This window comes from Daucus carota, chromosome 2 (genome assembly GCF_001625215.2).
Source record: "Daucus carota subsp. sativus chromosome 2, DH1 v3.0, whole genome shotgun sequence".
NCBI lineage: Eukaryota > Viridiplantae > Streptophyta > Magnoliopsida > Apiales > Apiaceae > Daucus > Daucus carota.
The window spans coordinates 15,509,497-15,532,125 of NC_030382.2; the positions used below are offsets into that span (position 1 = coordinate 15,509,497).

Sequence of the window (22,629 nt, forward strand, 5' to 3'; positions counted from 1 at the left end):
AAGCCTGTCATACTTCCCTTGGATAGTGTCGAGCTCCAACCTCAAGTCAGTGTAGACAGAAAAGGGGATTGGTTCAGGTGGCGGGACCGAAGATGAGTGCTCACGTTGCTGTCAATAATATATATATATATATATATATATACAAAAGGGTTAGATACGATTACATCGAACGACGCATAATAATACTCCCGATATATATATATATAATATATAATATACTTATACACCCTATGATCCTAATTGGGCTGTCCAGGGACTCTAAACCTGGCTCTGATACCAAAAATGTCACACCCCAAACCAACACACACACACAAATTGATATAATATGAACAAGTGGTAGATAAATAATAAATTCGGAAATTAAGATTACATAATATCAATCCCCAAAAGATAATACTAAGTTAATTACAAGTCCCAAAAGAGTGAAATACATGTCCCAAAAGATCTTATAAGTTCAGAGTGTGGATCAGCCCATCTAACTAGTACAAAATATAATAGCGAAAGCCGCTTATATCATATATAACTACCTTCGCCCTCAAACAGTTCTCAGCGTAGTCAGTGGTCGACTTACGTGCAGTTTGCTTCGTGCGTACCATATTTGCTAGCTGTAAAAGGGGTTAAATACGAGAACATGAGCAAAGACGCTCAGCAAGTACTAACAGTCCTAAACACATGGCATTATAATAATATCAAAGGTATCCGAAACAGATTCAAGAATAAATGATAAAGCAATCATTAAGGTTCATGATAATATAATGAATAGGCATGGAAAAACACATAGATAATCATGGTATGTAAATCATGGCATCATGGCAATATGGCAACATGTTATAATCATATCATCATCAAAATTCATTTTAGGACGCTACGGATTACAGCCGGTGATCAGCCGCGAAGTAATCCCGAACCGCGCTGGGTTCTCAAATATAATGGGATCCCTAGGCTATATGTGAGCCTAATACAATGTGAAAAGGACTTGCGTCTAGTCCAAGTCACTAAAAAAAACATTTTATTATTCATTGATTTATAACATGGATGCCGGAAAAGGTTTAATCTCATTTTATTGAAATAAGGCAAAGGGATTCAAATTCACTAATGATGTGTCAAGCGCATATTGGACTTAAGGGGGGCAAGTTCCATAGTCAAAAGAAAGTCAATTCTATCAAGTGTTATTCGGTATTTATGAAAGTATACGTGTCATGGTGTTAATGGAAGTTTTTAATAGGGAATCTAACATTTTGGGTACAAATGTAAGGGTATATTGGAAAAGAAGGTACTACTATGATCGGAATTTTTATCAAGGTATTTGCGAATATATTAGGCATGGTGATTATCGCAACTAAATATTCATAAGGATTTACGAGTCACGGGTGCACATATATTTGCAACAATTGTAAAGTTAAGGATGTAGTAACTTGCCTTTTCAAGATTCTGAGATTATTGAATCTTGATGGTACGAGCCTTTCCTTTCGCCTAGGAACCTACACATAATATTAACCTCGTCACTAAATGGCACTTTAAGTCTAATTTATATTACACGCGCCTATTCTCTAGTTACGTATCCTAATATCTCTATTATTAGCTAACTATCGCTATAAGAGTCATTACACGTATTTAACTATAAGTATACATGATTATTTAGACAATTAACATAATCATGTAATCACATACTCCACATAGTCACATAATTTACATAGTCACATAATGACATGGCATGATTTATTATATATATATATATATATATATATATATATATATCATATACTATATACTTAAACTCCTAAACACATAAGCAAGTAACACATAAAGACTTATTCCTAAACTTCTAAACTCCCTATACTGACCTTATCTTAGTTCTAAAGGTGCTTGCAAAAACTCAGACCTTATACCCTTGACAATCATGCAAGAGTTGCACTTACAACTCTCCAATGGCTCTCTAAGGTTGCTCTCAGTTACTTAGTGAAAATAAGATGCTCTAACTAGGGCCTTCACTCTAATTTACTCCTAATAGGTTTCTAAGACTCTAAACTTACTTGTGGAATTGATACAATACAAAGGCCTCACACAATTTGGTTTAAAATGTTCAAAGGGCACAGTGAGGTTCTCTGTTGCAACCTCTTTGCACTACCTGCATCCTAACTGATATAACTTGATGTGTACTAAGTGATTTCCTACAAAATCAATTCCTATGGATTCCCAACTCTTAAGGCTATCTCTCAGACTTGGTTTCACTCCAAGGCCCTATCTGAAACTTCCCAGGTTATTACTCAAAGTTGACACTGCTGAAAACTACCCTGTTTCCCAACTGCCTTGTGTTTTCTGATTTTAAACTCTATTTTCTCACTAGGTTTTGGGTTCTAATGGTTTGTTAGGCTTCCTAAGGGTTCACTAAGCTCAGTTAAGCCAAGTCCCCATGAAGGCCTCACTCATGACAAGGTGAAAACCTCACAAGAACACAGATTACTCAATTCTGCCCTGTTTTGGGGTAGCTACTGTTTTGGGTATGTATACCTATCTAAATGAAGGGGCTTTGGTGATTTAAGGCTACTGGAATCATGACTAAGCTCACTCTCAACTCCTGGACACTCGGGACAAGCAAAACGCAACCATATTAACACCAAAACTCCTAGTTTCTATGTGCAAAAATTCTGTCCAGTGCTAGTGTGTGCCTCCTTCCACCTTATCACCCATCTTAACACCATTCAACAACAACCAAGCCAACAACTCTACTCTATAATCTATATACAACTACTGTATAGCCTTATACAAGAAATTACAACACAAATCAAGCCTCAAAAATCACATTACCGAAGCAACAAAATCTCAGCAGAGCAGAGCAGATTGGTTTTCAACATTTTTAAGCATGATTTCGATATAATACTGCATATAAAATCACATAATACATCAAAACTGAATATGACTAATCATGGCACGTCTTATACTAGCATTTTATGGCATAAACCGAGGCATGCATTGATCAAAAAACCAGTTTAAAAGTGACAAAATCAGCATACACTTTATACTATGAAAGTCATGGCATAAAAGCACTTAACTTCAAATCTTTTGCACAAATCATAACATGAAAGTATCAAAGCTTTGTAAAACATTATATAACAGATTAAGGACTCTTTAAAGATCACATGCAAGCCTCCGTTTTGTCAAGAAAACCATTTTACAAAAGGGGTTCCATTCGGCTCCTTAGAGTCATTGCCGAATGGGTGAGCTTCAAGGGTGTGGCTTGACAATGGGGGCATTACACCTCCTCAAGACCACTCCTTTGCCCAAGCTTTAAGCCACCATGATTCCAACTCTAGATTCACATGAATCAAAGTTGAAAATTTCGGCTTAGTGACATGCAAGAACTCAAACTAACCTTAAATGGAAGCTTGTGACTAGGAGATGATTTTTCTCTCTTGGATGAGTGGTAAATTATGTGTGTATATGGAGTTATGAAAAGAAATGTACAAGGGTTTTGGGAGGGGGTTTCTACTCAACTGAAATGAGAGAGAGGGAGGAGAGTTTGGTGGGTTTGATTTTGTGTGTAGTGTAGTGTAGGAAATGATGAAGTCTTGTGCTTTTGACTAGACTAGAAGTGAGTGGATTTGGGTAGTTACAAATCTATCCTTCTAGTGGATTTAGGTGAGAATGCATGAAAAGTTTTAGTGGTAATTACAAGAGTCAAAGAGGGTGAATGGTCGGTCATGCCCTTGGACCCTATTCTCCACCAAAATGCATGCAAGGGTACTAGTGTAATCTTATAATTATTAAAAGTATGAATAAAATGAATGGATTTTAATAAATAAACTACAATTCCATAAATCATCAAATTAATACTATAAATACTATGAGATTCTACAAGTTTAACAAAATCATGATTGAAAATTTTTGGACAAAGAAATATTTTTAAAAGCATTTTCAAGTATTACACTCTAATATATAATCTATGTAATTAAAGAATTTACACACAATAATACACGTAATAATTCACAACGAAACGACTTTGCACTACAATTATATACGTATATCATATCACATAATCGCTCGCATTACAATTTACCACTAATTACGATTATCTCTACTATTATTAAATCGCGTAGTCGTAACTATTAAATTAACACCGAATCGTGCAAGATAATTAATCGCGTAGCGAAATCTCTCGCATACGACTTTCTAAACACGAAATAGAATCTAATTATGCCATCAAGTCATGTATAAATCTCAATTATCACTAAATCGCGTAACAAGAAATCTTACTCGCGTACAAAATATATCGCGTAGAAATTATATTAGTGATACTTGCAATACCACATAACATGAAAATATATAAACACTTATTTAACGATTCCACGTATTCGACATAATGACATAGAATATAAGTATCGTGCTTATGAATTAGTTCGAAATTACCGGTTGTTTCAGAAACGACGCCTGAAGTCAGTTCCCGACCCTCCAAAGTTTTTGCGGGCGGTCTGTAGCAAATGCACCACTTTCGGGTTTAACTTTAAAATAGAGTTAAAATATTGAGCAAAAGTGCCCAGCAAGTATATAATATCCAACCCAACAGTAAATCATAAATAGTATGTAAAGCATGGCAATAATATCAAGAATGTAACATGCTTTAAAGATTAATCAACACAGTATGATTTAAGCAAAACAGTTTCATATTTATGGAATTGGAAACAGATAAGACGCTACGAGCTAAGATGGGTGATCAGCCCACGACAAAGCTCTGAACCCGCATATCCAATACGAGTTCTCAAATATAAAGGATCCTAGGCACACTTTGGCTTTATATAAACATCAGGCTCCCCGCTACAGATGTTTGTAAATGTAATGGTGACTAGCGCCTCAGTCATAAAAACATTTTTCAACCAATTCCCTTTTTAAAACAGATAATTCAAATCATTTTAAAACTATAAATCATTGTTGCAAAACAACTTTGGAATTCTACTATGCCAAGTATTCTCTCAAGGGAATGATAATTCATAAAGAAAGATAATATGAATTATTTATGACAAGACTGGGAAATAGCTATTGAGGGTTAAGTGTTTAGGTTCTTATTTAGGTTCATATGACAACCAAGTGAAGTGGTCTATTAGGTGAAGAATACTTCTGGTTTGTTAACATTGAAGAATTCAAGGTATTAGTTCTTAGTGTTATTGTAAGCTTATAACAGGTTCTAGAGAATCAACTTTGTAGGGGAGAAATATGATAGGTTAAAGCATCAAAAGTTATACAAGTTCTTCGTTTATAACAATCTAGAATACTTGGCAACTAGTAGAGTTTTAAACTTTGATTTCAATGATAAACAGAATTGTAATATTCTAAAAATCAAGTTTCAAATCATGGCATCAAAATCTTTAACCAAGTTAGTTGGATAATATACTTGCCTTAACAAACGTGTAGCACAGCTTACAGTTTAGGGTTGGTCCGCGATTGGCTCTCTTCTGCTCGCCTACTCGGACATATAAATAGTAATAAAAAACGTGTCACTATTCGATTTCATCTCTACCCATTGGCGATTAAAAAAACAATCATACTTTACACTCTATATAAATATTAAGATAATAGTATATAATATTATATAATCAAATAAGAATTGAATGAAACAATGAAATAATAACTAAATAAATAATGTATATATAATATACAACAACCACATAATATATTATTTACACATAACATATAAACAAGAATCTCACATATGCATATATACAGATATCATACATCTAACACATAAAATTATTGTCTAATTTACAGTTATTTCTCAGTCACATAAACTGCCGGACAGCCACTGAAAGATTAGCAATTTACTACCATTAGGCTATCTCAATATCAAATGAACGTCCATCAAGAAAGGTAGGATATTCAAAGAGCTTTCTAACCATATAAGGTATGAAAAAATTGATCAAGTAACGAAACGGGAATTAAAAGTTTAAGTCAACTATTTAACACCATTGAGCAGCAAGTATCTCAATTACTTCAGTTTATAGCATGATATATCAAGTCTTTTCTCTAAGCAATATGAACAGAAAATATAATAATTGGAATTATATAGTCAATCCAAAAAGATTCTATCATTTTATCATTTATAGAACTTGCACAATGTCTCATTTAGCAAAACAGGGCAGACTTGGACAATTTTGACATATCTAGCTAATCCAATTTTTATAAAATACAAAACGACCTCAAATCATGATATTCAAAGCATACAAACCAAAGACTAATCACATAACCACATTATAAAAACAACAAAAGCAGATCTGGACGTGTGGTTATTAAGTTATGCATTTTTGAAAATGAAGTACACAACAGAATTGCAACTATAGAAGGGAGGTTGAAACTATTAGCTTACAAAATTCATAACTTTAATTATACATATCCAAGTCAAGTAATTCTTCTTGGTAATCACATAAGACTCTACATAGCATCTAGTTACAGAGGTTTTGATAATTTACAACTACTCTCAACATGCTTAATTAGTATCCAAAACAGAGAAAAATTTCAGCTTCCAGAATTTACACACTAACCAACAACAATTTCACACCATTCTTAAGCATATCAAAATAAGGCAGGTTTGTCCTAGCAGCATGGTACCACAAATTGACTCTTAAGCATCACCAAAAATTGACTATTAAGGCCTAAAAACTAATATGCAACTTCCAATATCTCAATTCTCTACACGGGAGCCCTTGAACACATAGAATCTGTCACCAAGAACCTCATGCAGCTAGCAAGGATCATAAATCAAAGTAGTTCAAGTAGAGATTCGACCGAAAACAACAAAGAAACTCATGATTCAGTTTTACCCAAAACTAATTAATACTTGTAATCACTAACTCTATACTAAAAACTTACACGCAACAACAATCAATCATAAATCAAGCCTCAATACTACAACAAAACTGGCATCAGACAACACTGATCAGACAACGGACGCTGAAAAAAGTGTTGGCCAAAAACAAGAGACAACGGTTTATTTTCATCGTCGAATAAATATTGTCTAACACCTACAACCTACAACGGTTAAAAAACTATTGTCTATGAAATTCAATTAGACAACGGTATCTTAACTGTGGTATTGTGTAATGATGCACGATAGACAACTGTTTTCGGTGCTATTGTGTGAAGAAACCTCAGACAATATTTCAAGAAACCGTAGTTGTAATGAGACAGGTGTTTTATTTGTTGTGTTGTTTATGAAAAGTTAATACAAGGGTTCCATATAGTGTTGTGTAATTGGGAAGTTAACAGACAACTGTTTTTGTTAGCATTGTATCATGACCTTATAAACAAGCCTCTACTAACTAATAAAATGTTGTCTGACTGAATGAATTTTAAGAAAATAAATGTACATAAGAGAGTGCAAAGATTCAAAAGTCCTAACCAAAGTTATAACAAAATAATCAATTTCTTGATAGTCATAGGTTTTTCTTGCATTACATAAAGAATTGGTCAAGGAAATGCAAATTTTTAACATAAAAAAATGAAAGTTTATTATACAACGGTTTCTTTCCATAGACCATTGTCTACACTACTTTTATACAACGGGTTTTCCCTGAAGCATTGTTTGAGCTTTATTTAGACAATGGATTCTCCTAAAACGGTATAACTTCCGTAACAGTTGTGTCATTTTCAATGATACAACATAGATGCGTATAAAAACCATTGTCCTTAAACACTACACGATAAAAAATACCTTTTTACAATAAGACAAAATTTACGATTTACTAGTATTATTAAAAAAACATTCAAAATAAACATAAAAAATTTTATTTTTTTAATACATGACTAATATTGTTAGTTCTCGACATCCGTATGGTTAGATCATCAAAATAAATATTTATAAATTAATACAGAGCTAATCATATACATAACAAAGATTAATCCAGTACATTCTAAATTGTAAACATAAAATACATACTAATACTTACATCCGAACTACGAAATTGTCTTGGTATTACATGAACAATACATATTTGCATATATGCATAATATAAATATATTTTCTAATACAAAGAGTACAAAAACAAGAATTGATCAAGAAAATGCGAATTTTTTACTTATAAAAATGAAAGTTTATTATACAACTGTTTCCTTCCCATAAACCGTTGTCTACACTACTTTTATACAACGGATTTTCCCTGAAGTGTTGTTTGTGCCTAATTTAGACAATGGATTCTCATACAACGGTATATCTTCCGTAACAGTTGTTTCATTTTCAATGATACAACATAGCTGCGTATAAAAACCATTGTCTGTTGGACAAAAAATATAATTTTACACTAAGACAAAATTTACGATTTACTAGTATTGTTAAAAAAACATACAAAATAAACATAAAATTTTTTGATTTTTTTAATACATGACTAATATTGTTAGTTCTCGACATCCGTACAGTTAGATCATCAAAATAAATATTTATAAATTAATACAGAGCTAATCATATACATAACAAAGATTAATCCAGTACATTCTAAATTGTAAACATAAAATACATACTAATACTTACATCCGAACTACGAAATTGTCTTGGTATTACAATGAACAATACATATTTGCATATATGCATAATATAAATATATTTTCTAATACAAAGAGTACAAAAACAAGAATTGATCAAGAAAATGCGAATTCTTAACTTATAAAAATGAAAGTTTATTATACAACCGTTTCCTTCCCATAAACCGTTGTCTACACTACTTTTATACAACGGATTTTTGTGTAGTTTGAGCCTAATTTAAAGAATGGATTCTCATACAACGGTATAACTTCCGTAATAGTTGTGTCATTTTCAATGATACAACATAGGTGCTTATAAAAACCGTTGTCTGTTAGACATGACAAAGATACCTTTTTACAATAAGACAGAATTTATGTTTGACTAGTATTTTTTAAAAACATACAAAATAAACATAAAAATTTTGATTTTTTTTATACATGACTAATATTATTAATTCTCGACATCCGTGCGGTTAGATTATCGAAAAAAAATATTTATAAATTAATACAGAGATAATCGTATACATAACAAAGATTCTATCCAGTATTTTCTAAATTATAAACATAAAACATATACTAATACTTCTTATTTTAGATTTATATTCATCTATATAAAAATATCTTCTTATTACAAATAAACAATACCCATTTGCATATATCTATTATGTAAATATATATTTTCAAGACAAATAGTACAAAATCAAAATTGATCATGAAAATGACAATTTTTAACTCTCAAAGAATAAAAATAAAAATTATACAACCATTGTCTTCCAATAAAATATACTTTTAAATAAATTAATAAATAATTTTTTAAAGAGATAATACAAAATAGACTAGTTTGACCGTGTAGTCCTTTTGCTAGTTGATTATTAAAGATTAAATTTAATATTTAGGTTGAGAATTAATTTAACAATCAACTAATATTTTGACTCCTACTTCTAACTAGTATTTCGTCTCAGATTAATGTCTTAATTTTAAAATAAATATTTATCGACATATATGTATAAAATAAAAATAAATTAATATTTATTTTACACATCTATAAAAATATTTGTGAAATTTATTAATATTATATAATCTCTTAAAATTTGCTTATCCAAATTTTGCATCCCACTCTTAGTTCATTTCCTCGTTCAATATTTCATTTCCCCCTTTATATTCCCCCTCTTATTTGACTTCTCCTTTGATTCAATTCACAAAGCCCTTCATCTACAAACAAGACAGACAGCCGCTTAAGACCAACAAATACACAATATGAACCCTAGATCTGGAGATTTTTTCAATCTTTGTGTCTCTTTCATATCTATCTCTAACTCTCTAAACTGGTTTGTTTGATCTTTGATTTGGACGTTGTTAGAATACATCTCTATTTCTATGTGCATAAATCTCATGTTTAATTGATTTTTATTTTGCCATACAAGCAAGCTGAGCTTGAATCACTAAGCCCATGAGACCAGATACTTTCTACATCTGAATCTTTAGTTGGTATCAATTTTTTGCCCATTTCTCTATAATGTTGCATCTGGTTATTTCCTTTAGGTATTTTCTTTAGTGGGTATGTTTTGGATTTTATTACATTGTTACGTAGTATACTGATTACTATTAATTTATTCTAATTTATCTTAATTGTACTGATTTGTTCGTACATCTCGATTTTTCAGGTGATTAGGGTTTTTACAGCTTCTTGAAATTAGGGATTTCAATTGGGCTTGAAATCAAGGTAAAGGGGGTTGTATTTTGGGATTTCAGTTGATGTATTTTGGGTTGTTCAGTTTATATGAATATATTTATGTGCTAATATTTTGGGTTTGTATTATCTGGACGGATATAAATGGAGAGTGTGGGGAAGACTAAGTAAGAAAAAGAGGCTAGGGGAAGAGTGATTGAGAGAAGGGGGAAATGAGTAAGAGAGAGATAGAGAGATAATGAGAGGGGGGGGGAGTGATTTGGTTTTACTTGATGTGAATTTTAAGATTCTTGTATAATAATTTATATGTACTTGTATTGGAAACTCCTGATAAGGGAAGACTTGATTTTTGGTTAGTGTTTTTTTTGATGTTGCAATTGCCTCATTGAAGGCTCATAGTTCTCTGTTTGGAGAGTTCTCTGTTTGGAGTCATGAGTACTGTTTCCCTGTTACTAAATCTTTTTAAGCCTATTGCCTCTTTTAATCTTCTTTTGTATCTAAACTGTTACTGGGGTTTGATATTATCAATATGCGATGATTTGTGTATCATTTTGAAATATTTTAACTAATAATTACTAATACTCGTGTAAGTGATTCTTCTCCTAGGTGTATGTACTCTCAGATCCCAAGTAGGTCTTTTCTCTGGAATGCTATCCTCGCTGTTTCTTTGCTTGGCATTGTTTTAATTCAAACACAGATACAACTTGTTTTCTACACACAGGATTCAGCCTTTTTGAGCAGCTTCAGCTCTTTTGTTCTCTCAATTCTATCTCACTTCTATATATTATAAGATTGCTAGGAAGTTTTATTTATATACCAGCAGAGGATTATGCCATTGCTTACATAATCTAACTAATTGTTCTCATCCATTACATAAGCTATATTTAATACTAGCCTACTATATTGACTGGTGACCAGCCTTGAGTTATTTTTATCAATTGGTGCGGTATATTCTCCACAAGCTTTGAACTGCATGAAACTAGCTTCTGAGAGTCAGTGTGTATACTTCAGTTTCAAACTAGCCCACCTTATTTCCAAGAATGTATATGCGGTATAGAGGTGCTGCTCTTAGTTGAATTCTGCCATCTTTATTTAAGTCTGCCATATTTCATGGGTTTAGTGATTCTATTTTCTTCCATTCATATTACTCCATTTATGACCCAGCTGTTTACATTAATGCAAATTCTTCAAGAGTTTGAAATTCTAACAAAGATTGCATGGATTCAGGATGAACAATACACATATAATATATACCATATGCAAGGTTAAATAAACACAAAATACATACCCAGTTTATTAGTATCTGTCTTCTTATCTATGTTTGTATATATCCTACTTATCATACTCTTAATCCTATATGATCATCCTCAAGCTCTGTTTTGTAGTTTGCATGAATGGTACATAAATTTTACTAGACTATTGCATTCATAAACATTTTCAAAAGAAATTGACAGAAATTTTGTGTTTCTTATGTCAGGGCTGGTGCATTCAAATGGAGAGGTAGGTAAATGAATTAAAAAAGAGCGGAGGAAATAAAGAAACCAAGATAGAGAATATAGAAGAGCTAGCAGTGGAGAGCTCAAATCAAATTAAAGAATCTTTGTCGTAGATTGATCTTCATAGCAACCAAGTTATTGGTGGATATTAGATGGTATATGTGGTTTGGTTGTAACACTGGTTATCAGTGCATAATGATGATTTTTGTTTACAAATTTTTGGCTTGTTAATTACCGTCTCTGGTCTAGTTTAATCGAGTTATATAAAATCATTGTCTATTATATTTTTAGCTAATGGGATAATATAGGGCCATTGTCATATATAACATGATACAATGGCGGTTATTCATAAAAAATATTGTCTCATAAAACTGGAAACAATGATTTCTTGTTAGAAAATCATTGTCTAAACAAATGACCAGCAATAATGATGAAACAAAAATCATTGTTAAAACATGTAAAAGACAACCAACTGTCAAAAAGAAAACCGTTGTCTGACATAACTAAACACAACAGTTGAGTAATTAAAATATTGTTAGAAGGGCCTTACACAAGTGGGCTGGTGTTCGAAACCCGTTGTACAAGACAGGAAAAAACGAGCTTCTCTATTTCAACTATCGTTGTATGATCATACTACCAACAAGTCTAGCTAACTACTAAAACAGTTGTGCAAAGTCTTATCTGTTGGAATATTTATTTAATCTAAACTTGTGTTAAAATTAATTATTGTTAGCAGGTGGTTTAGTTTGTATCAGTTGTTACGTGTGTATTAGTAGTAGTATTAGTGGGTGTATTAGCAGGAGAGATATTATAGGAGAGTCATGGGTAGTTGAAGTATTTTAGGAGTCCAGTACGCTAGTTTCTAGGATAGTTGCTATTTTTGTGTTACCACTTTGTGCCTGTAGTTCTATTTAAACTGCATGTATCTTGTTTAGTTTATTAGAAGAGAATACAATGTAGTCTTAATGTATCTTCTCTGTTTATACATATAAAACTGCTGTCTCTATATCCTTATTATTATTTTTATCAAATTGCAACATGGTACCCGAGCTTGGGGGAGTATCAAGGCTTAACAGCCTTCCCTACGATTCCGTGGAGGGATAACGATTCATTTCGAGAAGAAGCTCATGCTGGGATGAAGCTGAAGGCCAGGAAGAAGTCCCAAGAAAAGCATCAACAGAGGGGCTTACAAGAAGAATCGTTTGTCATTTACAGGGGTTTGAAAGCGCAGAGGCCCATTCACTCGAGGCCCATTCACCATATATAACACTCACGTTGTAGCACTGGAATGTGGTCGAAATAGCGATGTTTACTCGGTTATTTTTGGGCTGTATTAAAAGAGGTGCAGGGAGTGTCAATATGCAGTGTGTGAAGGTCGGGAAACAGGAGGAGGTTTGGATGGTCGAAACTCTCAACTTTGTGTGGACGGTGTGCATGTATGTAGGTGTTAACAAGCTGATGAACATGACGCCAGACGGGCAAAACAAAAGGCCATACGGGCCAACCAAACAAAAGGCCAGACAGGCTAACCAGACCGGTTAAGTTGAAAGTCATACGGGCTCAGTTTAAAAGCCATACGGGCTTGTGAAGAATAGTTATATGGGCTCAGAAGTAATAGCCATACGGGCTCAGAAGGATAGCCATACGGGCTTAGTTTAAAAGCCATACGGGCTTGTGAAGGATAGCCATACGGGCTCAGTTTAATAGCCATATGGGATTGTTGGAATATTTATTTAATCTAAACTTGTGTTAAAATTAATTATTGTTAGCAGGTGGTTTAGTTTGTATCCGTTGTTATGTGTGTATTAGTAGTAGTATTAGTGGGTGTATTAGCAGGAGAGATATTATAGGAGAGTCATGGGTAGTTGAAGTATTTTAGGAGTCCAGTACGCTAGTTGCTAGGATAGTTGTTATTTTTGTGTAACCACTTTGTGCCTGTAGTTCTATTTAAACTGCATGTATCTTGTTTAGTTTATTAGAAGAGAATACAATGTAGTCTTAATGTATCTTCTTCGTTGTTATAAGAAATTTACAACAACATTTTTTTTGAGAAATCCCGTTGTTGTTTCTGGGTGTTGCACAACTCTTTATTAAATGTAAACTGTTGTTTGCTCAATCTCACACAACGATCGCACCGTTGTCTGAGGTGTGTATCAGACTGTAAAATCCTGTGATTTTATTTATTTAAACATTTTTATTTAATTAGTATTGTTATTATGAGTTAGATATTAGATTTAGAATGTTTGTATTTATATATTTAGATATTAGTATTAATTGGAAACTTCTAGAATTTATTTTGTGTTAGTTATTTTGAATAATAAAATAGAGAGAATTTTTTATTAATGGAAAGAAGCGTAGAAATACTTTCGAAAATCGAAATCTTCTTGAGAAGACCTTATATTTGGAAATCGGTTTATGAGGTGGAGAAAATTTTGACCCAAGTTTGGAACTTCCTATTTACGATTAGGTTTTATGTGCTATATAAGAACCTCTTTAGAATCTGAATAAGTCGGACATCAATTTACGTAGACGGGTATGCTCACTTTTCCTCTTTGATTCTAACACGTATATGTTCACTTGTGATATTTGTCATGTGTATTTGATGTAAATATATCTTGTTTGCTTAATTGTTTATGCTGAAATTCGTATATAGCAATTTCTGTGAATCAGTTGGGTTGTAAAAATCGTAGTAAATTGAAAATAGATTGGATTTTGTTGATTCTGGACATTCTGAAAAGCTCTCTTCGATACCTACAACTTTTGTCTCAGGACTTATTTCGAAATTAGCAGTGTATCTATGCTTAAAATCACATTCTTTGTTACCCTTCAGTTCTTAGTCGCGAAACTTTTTCCCATGTTCAAAAATTCGCTATAAATTGATCGTATGTCGAAAATTTACTCGTGATACCAACTGTAACATCCCGAATTTTCGGAATATTAAAAACTAATTTCACGACATAAATAATACCATTACTTAAATCAAATCCTCAAATAATATATAAGTCAAAGCAGTGGTCAAACGCGATAATCAAAAGTCATAAACTTGGAGACGCAGCTCCATAAATCCAAATCAATAACTAATAAATTCATCAAATTATTCTTAATAAATACTAAGTCTTTATTCACTAATGCAAATAATCACGAAGCATAAAATCCAAAAGTGCTCAATCTTATTCTCAAAATCCTTCCACATGATAGAACCTGAAATATAGAGAAACGGATGAGCTACACAGCTCAGCAAGTAACAATTTGACTAACAATTAATCTCAAAATCAGTGGGTGTTTTTATAAAACCTTGTTCCTCAAAACAATAATAATTTTAAAAACACTTGTAAAAGAAAATCCAACCCACAGTTTATATTTTAAAAGCAAACAGAATTTAAAACATAACAGAAATAAAAATCTTATAAATACCACAGTCTTGCTCTACGGCCACACTTTCCCAGTGACCGGGATCTTATTCTTATTCTTTTGCCACACTTACCCAGTGACTGGGATCTAAAGTTCAATAATCACGCGCCCTTAGCAGGTATCTAAAGTTGCACACTTGTGCGCCTACCAAGGGTATCTAGACGGCGCCTCGATAGACCACGGTTTTTCTGTGGTTTAGACAACGGGCAAAAACTGTTGTCTGATTGAATCTTTTATAATAAAGTTTTGGCTTCTTTGTGCCTTTGTGGATTACATATGCGAATGATTTCTTTATTAAAAAAAAGGTGAATAAAATTTGTTTTTGAAGTATTTTGTTTGATATAATAAGAGAATAAATCAAGCAAGTTAATCAGATGTGAATTTTTCCATCTAGCTTTAAAATCGAATAAATTAAGGAAGCATAATAGTAGATGTGAATTTTTGTATGATATTACGATTTATAGTGAGATTAGATATTTGCGACAGATACAAACACAATATTTCAATAAAAAGGAAAGTAAATAAATAAGAGTTTTTGATTTCTGTAGTTAATGTTAGTAACGGATTTAATTTAGCGAGTAAAATGGAGAATAAGATTTTGTATTATGATGTTTGATGAGTATTGAATTCAAATTTTGTAACAGATAGAATTTATTTTCAGAATTATCAATGTCTAAAATGCATTTATAATAGATATTTTTTGTTACAGCTTTTTGGCATAGTAATGAATTATAATCTATGTAATACTTTTTTGGCATAGTAATGAATTAAGACATCGATTTTCTAGAAAATATTTAAATAAAAAATTTAACTAAATTATAATATTTTAGAAATGACTTATTTAACTAAATCATAATATTTTGGAATACTAATGAATTTTTTTTAAATGTATTATTTTTATACACTTTATTTTATTACAAATAAATAAATAGATAAAAAATACAGAAGGAAGCTAGAAATTCAGGTCCTTCAGATCGATTATAAGTCATGAAATTTAGGTGTGTTGTTCCATGTATTAGTCGGAATACATGATTTGTATTTCTCCATAGGATTCAGAGATGACAATTAAATAACACCAATCAGTTATGTCAATTAAATATAAATGGTATAATGTATGCATAAATTAAGAGATAGTCAATGTAGATATATAATTGATTCAATTCACTTGACTTAAATATAATCTTTTTAAGAAAATATATAACTTATATGTCTTTTATTATAAATATATATAGATTTCGTTTATACGCTTCATTTAATTAATAGTTAAATAAAATAAAGATGTCTTTAATAGAGAAGTAAACTAATTACATCATTGTTACTTATATATGTTACCTTAATGAATAAGAGATTAAATCAATAAATCAAAATCACTAATTATAATGAGATTTTCAACCGCATTGAAATTTAAAATTTGCAGTGGATACCGTATACTTTGAATATTTCCTAAATCTAACGGATATGTTATACTTAAATTTACATCAAAACATGAATTATTTTCATTATTGTCATCGTACTCAAGTCCTTATGGTCTTTTAAGTTCTTATAAAAATATTATAAAATACAAATATTAAAAATTTTATTATCTCTTTAAAAAATAATAGATAAAAAAAATATATAAAATTATTAAAAACCCGTCAATGGTTTTTTTAAACAGATCATGAGATCACAATTATAACTTACTCCCGAGACAATGCTTCCTCAATGTTAACTGCATTGCTAGCCTCAGCGTCCACATTCCTCACTCTTACCATTTCTAATCACTTTACTACTTTGTATTGAGAATCTGGCCAGATATTCTTTGCTTCAACTCCTTTAAATACTTCCTGCTCAAATCAATAATGAGTTGTTTTTAAGGATTTTGACATTGTTAAAAGTGCATCCAAACTTTCGTCATTCCTCTGTAGATGCTTGTAGAAAACTGACATACGCATAAGTTACACATACATATGTAAATTTTAATTATTGATATTAAGTTCCAATTAATGATTTCATTTGTTATATAATCAATGTATATAAGTATCAATAAAATTTTTCACAAACTTGCACAGAAAAGGCTGAGATTCAATTTAGCAAGAGAGACAATAATATATCATTTTTTATTTATTGACAATTATATAATTTATATCAGATGAATCTGTATAGTCGGATTGGTGTGTTGCTTATGAGAGGAACTGAGCGGCCATAAAAATTAATAATTAGTGTAATTTAAATGATAAATATGATAATCAAGTCAGCAAACATATGGTAACACCAAAAATCAGTTAAATGTAGTAGGAAATAACTATGCTTTAGGTTATTTCAGTCTCAAGAATTGTCTCACCCATGCTTTCTTTATTGTAATGTAGTTTCCTCCGCCTTTGATAGCTACAAATTATAAAAGAAGATTCCATTAACATTCACATCCACATATCTTGTAAATTAAAAACATGTTTGAAATTTTAAGAGAATTTTTTACAGATATAGAAAAAAGAATGACAATCTCAAACTATAAAGTCCAAAAAAAAAACAAAGATGAATACAGACAATCAAAGATATGAGGTCTTGATAACGGTTATATATATATATCCACAAATATATAGATATATAGGAATCAATCAAACAAATTAGCATAAATAAAATCATTGTTTTAATTCTTGTCATACTATTGTTCAAAAAAAGCTCTAATCAAGAAAATTTGAATATAAATGACAACCAATGTGATTCCAATTTTGCAAATACTTACTTTGAATTCAAATTTTTAAATGGTAATTGAAAGAATCAAATAAAATTCACTCCCTCCCCTTTCTGCAGCACCAATTGGGCATATAATCAAGCAGAGATCCATATTGACAACATGTGCCTTCTAAATTACTTACATTTTTGATCCTCAAAAGATATTATTCTTCAAATAAAATTAAAAAAAAATTCTGACCAACTAAATATATAAAAAACACTTGATTGAGCATGCTTAAATATCAGCGAAATGCTATTTCACACACCTTACCATTACGATGCTCTGTTACTGCTCTGGTATATAAACTTGAACTATTTTCATATTTATTTTAAAATAAAAATATTATAGAGTAAAACAAATATAATGATGCATCTCATAACTTTATATTTAAGAATTACTTTATTAAAACTAAAAAAATAAAATAATGAAGAAAACAATAACACACAAATTAATTTAACAAAACAATAGTCGAATCATAATTTTTCAAAGTATAACATATTTAATGGTGCATTAATACCTTATTCTTTTTTTATAATCTTATGAAAATATTTAACTATATTTTATTTTTAAATATCTTAAGAAAAGGCAATTAGCAGTTTTAGAGGTAATCACCTTTTCAATCTATTAAATTTTAAATGCAATATCATACAAAAAATCTTTTAGGTGCTTAGGAAGTCGTTTCATGTTTAATTCGAAAGAGATAAGAAGCTAACTATTACAATTAAAAATAGGTAAATATACGAAAAATACATGTAGATGTGAAATAAATTAAATGAATAAAGATAAGAAAATTATTGTTTGTATTTTTTTAAATATATTTTAATTTTAAATATTTTAAGAAAAGGCGATTAGCAATTTAAGAGATAATTCAATTTTTGAATTTTGAATTTTTCATGCAATATTGTACGATAAAGTCTTCAGAGTGCTTAGGAAGTTTTCTCATGTTTAATCATAGGGAAATATGAAGTAAGTAATTACAATTAAAGATACAAAAATATATTGATATATACACATACATATGAAATCAATTAAAAGAATCAAAATAATTAAGTAAAGTAAGGTCTGTTGCAATTAGTATTAATTGTATGAAATAAACTTCCCTTGCAAGTTATACTAATTATTCAATTAACATAGAGTTTGAAACCATACTTACAGAGGAGGAGAAAAATAAAAAAGATGAGAGAGATACCGATGAATTTGGATTTTTAAAATAGGTGATAAGAATTGATTTGATTTTGAATTTAGAAATAATATTGACTAGTTTCATATCCTGGTGAGTGCTTGATTTCCATATTTACATCAGAGATATAGGAAATCAATAATTAAATTAAAAAATAAGCTAAAAATTAGGGAGGTAATGATTTTTAGTTAAGATAATTAAAAACAAATCCATGAATGCATGCATAATTTTTGGGATTGTAAAGAACCTGACATATATGAATTAACTGATGAGTTGTTGTTAATGGAGAAATCTGGTTTATTAACAAAATGAGGTTCTCGGCGTGAATCAAGATTTGTCGTAGCGGTTGTTCGTCGGAATAGGGGGTGGTGATGATGTGTTTTTTGGATGTGGATGAATCGCAGGCATATTGTTTACCTCTAATACTCTTATAAGCTTCGGGACCAAAAAGATCCAAGTGAAGAAGCTCTAAAGGTTTAGAAGTAGATACCATTTTCTTTGCCTTATGTGGAGTCCTTGTTTGCTTTCCCAATTGACAAGCAGAACATGTCTCCATCTTGACATACTTAAGCTTCGGTAGTCCACGAACAAGCTTCTTTGCTGACAGCTTGCTGAGATGATCCATATGAGCATGTCCAAGCCTTCTATGCCAAATTTCTGGATTATTATCCACAGCTGCTAAACAAACACTTGCCTCCTGTTCTTCAAAGTTCAAAACATATATATTTCCTTCTCGTTTTGCAACTAGAGGAGTTTTGTTAGCACCAACAAGTATAGTACATTCATTCTCACCAAAGTTAACAATATGACCACCATCAAATAACTGACTTATACTAAGCAAGTTATAAGTAAGACCTTTAACATATTGTACCTTGTTAATAGAAATGATACTATTACCTATAGTTCCTTTGCCAAGAATGGGAAGAGTTTTGCTATCACCAATTGTGACACGACCACCCTTCTTCATCTTCAACCTTAGAAACTGAGATTTGTCTCCACTCATGTGCCTAGTGCATCCACTATCCAATATCCATTGATTTGGCTTTACTTTAGACACGAGACAAACCTACAAAACAAACACAAAACACTCAACGTTTTGGTACCCATATTTTGTTGGGTCCAGTAGTGTTAGATGATAAAACATATAGAACATTAAGATCAGATTTCTTGATCCACATTTGGACCATTTTAGAACTCTTCTTCCATGTTCTGCTGGTCTTATCAGCATACTGTCCCGGAGCTGTCTTCTGTTTGTTTCTGTTGTCAGCATACTGTCTGTGAGCTGACTTCCTTCTCCAGCTTGCTGATTGAGTATTCTTCATTGGACAATTATTAGCAAGATGACCCTTCTTTCCACACTTGTGACAAGTCACCCAAGGCATGGCATAATTGTATGGAATGCCATTTTTCCCTTCATATCTCATTGATGATGTGGATGTAGAAGTTGCACCAATGCCTCTTTTATCATGAGAACCTTTAGCTTGTTTCATCATACATTTGAGACTCTCTTCTCCTTGAACAAACTTTCCCATGGCTTTCTGAAGATCTTTGACTTCTTGCTCCAATGATTTGATCTTTTCAGCTTGAATAGAGATTTCGGGTAAGCTTTGGGTTTTGCTTAACTCGAATGCCTCCAAGCTTGCATCCTTAGCTTTAAGATCTGCTCTCAGCGAGCTGAGTTCCTTCATGAGTGTATCATTCCTTCTTTGGATTTGCATGTTGTTCCCTTCAAGCTGTGAGATCTGTTCCTTGAGGGTAGCAATAATTCCACTACTAGCTTTGGCACTCTTTTCATTCAAGAAATCACCTATGACTTTCTTCAAATGAACATTTTCCTTCTCGAGCTCATAATTCTCATTCTCGAGATCAATGAGTTCCATTATTGATGAACAACTTTTATCCTGCATGGTTAGTTCACAAGCAGTTGTATCAATCGTATGTAATTCGGAATTAATAGAATTTACCTCACTATTAGTGTCCGTATCCGAATCAGTTGTATCAATTGAGCCATCGAGACCAACAAGAGCCAAGTTCACCAACTCATCACTTGAATCCTCAGAAGCTGATTCATCTTCATCATCACTCCAAGTGAGAAGTGCCTTTGATTTCTTTTTATTCTTGTAATCAGCTTGCTGTTTAGGCGGCTTAGACTTGTTTTTCAGCTTGTAGCAATCTCTTTTGAAATGTCCTTTCTTGCCACATTCGGAACATGCATCATCCTTTGGATCTTTCTTTGCACCAAAAGCTTTGCCCTTTTCTCTTTTCATTTTATTTTTCTTTTCAATCATTCTCTTGATTTTCCTGGACATAAGAGCTAGATCCTCATCTGATTCTGTTTCCTCATCCGTTTCCAGCTTGCTGACAGAGGAGTGCAGAGCAAGATTCTTCATTTTCTCTGTTGGCAGCTTGCTGCTTTCTGAGCTATTAGCTTCAATTTTAGCTTCAAATTGTTCCAACTCAGCAAATATAGCTAGGTGATCCATGGTATCAATGTTGAGAGCTGACTCCAATGCAGTGACCTTGGCACCATATTCGAATGGAACTGCATTTAGAATATTCATGTTGATTTCCGATTGAGGAATCTTTTTGCCAAGTATTTCAAGGCTGTTAAGAGTGACTTGGAATCTAGCTTGGCTTTCTCGAATGGATTCTCCCTTCTTGATAGCGAAGCTTCCAAATTCTTTCATGTGCTTTCCGAGCTTGACCTTCTTTAGACCTTGTGAGGCTTCATGATACGTCTCCAATGCATCCCAAATTTCCTTTGCTGTTTTGAGAGAAGAGACCTTGTCATATTCAGCTTGATTCAGCCCATTGATAAGTGTACTCCTTGCTTTTCCGTTGGCAGCAACCTTTGATAGCTCGTCAACCGTGAGAACATCAACATCCTTGACTTTGCCATCTTTGTCGAGATATTCATAAGGACCTCTCTGCACAACTCTTTACATTAGGGGATCTCTGGATAAGTGAGCCTCCATTTGGCCTTTCCACCAATTGTAGTTGTCAGAACCCGTGAGGAGAGGAGCTCTAAAATCAGACTTTCCCTGAAAGTTATCAGCCATATCGATCGATACTATTCCTGTTACAGAAGTATTAGTACAAACCTCGCTCTGATACCAAATGAAATTACACACCTAGAGGGGGGGGGGGTGAATAGGTGTTATGGCTAATATGACCGATTTTTAATGTTACCAAGTAGTTAAACTGTCACAGACAGCTTGCTGTTAATTTCAGAGTAAACAGTCAGCTAGCTAACAATGCAGATGCAATGCAAAACAGATATAATCAGTAAGCTAGCAACACAGAGAATTTTAGCCAGGTTCGACCCCTAACCCTAATTTTCTACGTCCTGGTCCTCTACCAACTGGTAAGAGATTATATTATTAATCAATAATGTTAACAATTACAATGATTCAATAATATAACTCCCTTTAACCCTTGTTCCTGTTATCAGCTTGCTGAAACCCCTGAACCACGAACTAAAAGCTCTCCAAGACCTATACTTCCCAAGTATACTCTTCTAGCTAACTAGTCCCCTTGTTCCCTTGATTCACAAGCTGGATACACAGCAACAAACCTTTACACTTTGAACAATACAACATATGAGTGTAATACAACCGAAACTATGAACTCGATAAAG

General features: G+C 32.2%; 1 long non-coding RNA gene across 1 annotated transcript; it reads left to right on the forward strand.

Annotated features, from left to right (window-relative positions):
* Positions 1 to 9,675: 9,675 nt before the first annotated feature.
* LOC135150098 (uncharacterized) lies at positions 9,676 to 11,904 on the forward strand. The gene is made up of 3 exons (XR_010288405.1): positions 9,676 to 10,060; positions 10,167 to 10,225; positions 11,670 to 11,904. It is a non-coding gene; the product is annotated as an uncharacterized LOC135150098 (long non-coding RNA).
* Positions 11,905 to 22,629: the final 10,725 nt, after the last annotated feature.